The sequence below is a fragment of the Colobus angolensis genome, unplaced genomic scaffold (assembly GCF_000951035.1).
Source record: "Colobus angolensis palliatus isolate OR3802 unplaced genomic scaffold, Cang.pa_1.0 Scaffold305, whole genome shotgun sequence".
NCBI classification, from domain to species: domain Eukaryota; kingdom Metazoa; phylum Chordata; class Mammalia; order Primates; family Cercopithecidae; genus Colobus; species Colobus angolensis.
Window position 1 is genome coordinate 214210 of NW_012116322.1, and position 1742 is coordinate 215951.

At 50.4% G+C, this 1742-nt stretch overlaps 1 protein-coding gene across 1 annotated transcript in view; it reads left to right on the forward strand.

Annotated features, from left to right (window-relative positions):
• The window catches only part of LOC105517681 (multidrug resistance-associated protein 1-like), a 50524-nt gene that overhangs the window by 41774 nt on the left and 7008 nt on the right, over positions 1-1742 (forward strand). The gene's annotated exons all lie outside the window — the stretch shown is intronic.

A 1742-nucleotide genomic window follows, 5' to 3' on the forward strand; every position in this document is an offset into this window, starting at 1 on the left:
GTTTCAGCCCCTCGCGAATGAGGGTTGGGTCTGCTGCTGTTCCTGTTGTGCAGATGTGGAAGATGAGGCTCAGAGAGGTTTATCATTTCCCCAGGGCGCACAGCCAGGAAATGAGAGAGCACTTCCCACACATCACAGTTAACGGAGCGTGCTCTAATTCAGAGTCACCGCAGGGACTGGGCTAGACACGAGGGCACCTGCTCATTTTTGAATTTTAATTTTTTTTCTTTTATGAATGTTTCTTAGATTTCTTTTTTTATTTTTATTTTATTTGTTATTTTTATTTTTGAGACGGTGTCTTGCTCTGTCACCCAGGCTGGAGTGCAATGGCACGATCTAAGCTCACTGCAACCTCTGCCTCCTGGGTTCAAGCAATTCTAGTGCCTCAGCCTCCCAAGTAGCTGGGATTTCAGGTGCGCACCACCACGCCCAGCTAATTTTTGTATTTTTAGAATAGAGATGGGGTTTTCCATGTTGGCCAGGCTGGTCTCAAACTCCTGGCCTCAAGTGATCTGCCTGCCTCAGCCTGAAAAGTGCTGGGATTACAGGTGTGAGCCACCGTGCCCGACCGCCACCTGCTCACTTATAAAGCCCCCTGGGACTCATTCATAACCAAGACTGAGAATCCCTGGCATGGAGCGCCTCCCTGAGTCCAGGAATGACCTGCAGCCCCCTCTTCCCTTCTAGGCGTGTCTGTGTCTCCAGGCGTGGCCGTTTCTGCGAGACTTTGCATTTTTTAGGTCTGCTTTTATTTGTGTCACCTGAGTATGTTCCCAGGGTCACCCTGACCGTGCTGCTGGCTGCATATTTATCCCTTTTGTATCTTCTGTCCTGGTTCCTCTCCCACCTCTTCTGGGTCAGCCCTTTCATGCCTTACATTGTCCTTCTTTCTCTCCTGGCACCAAAGAATGAGGCAGTCAGTGCAGAGTCGGGGCGGTAGTCATCATCATCACTGAGTTATTATGAACCGGGAAAGAGATATGATCTGTTTTGACACAGCACGATGCCCGAGCGCACTTAATAAATGTTGACTGTCATTGTCATTGTTGATGTTCCGGTGATTATTATTGATGCCAGGTGGATTCTTCCTGGGATCAGGGCAGATATCCAGCTGCCGTGTCCCTTGGTGTCCTTATCAATGTCCTTCCTGAGTCTGCAACCAAGGCATCTGCCAGGGCTGGGGTCTCATCTGAAGACTCAACCAGGGAAGGGTCCACTTTGAAGCTCACCTGGTTGTTGACAGAACTCAGTTCCCCAGTTGTTCAAATGTTAAATATTTTCTTATTACTGTGGAGACAGCCACTGCCCTAGGTACCTTTTACCCTGAACTCTTGGGACCTCTCTGTGGTCTGGGAACTGAAGGGTTAACTCCTGGCACTACAGGGGTCTCTGGGCCTCTGCCTGTTGGCTGATGCCCTTGTCAAATTGGTTGTCTATTTTGAGTATCACCTCTTCTTGCAGTGCTTGGGAATCAGGGGGCTATGCCCTTTCCCTCGTGTGGTTCCTTGCATCCTGGTCCTAGGAACTAAGTTTAACACAGTAGAGCTACTGTTTCCTGGGCTGCGTTTTACCCATTGCTGCTGTCACAGGATGCTGGCTCAGGCCCAGGTCCCTCAGTGGATGGAGCCCTCTGCACAGTTGCAAAGCACTGTCCCTGCCCCAAGGGACTGAACTCCAGATACCACCTGCCCCACAACCAGACAGCCTGTCCGTGGCCTCTGCAGAGCAGGTCTCCTATTTCC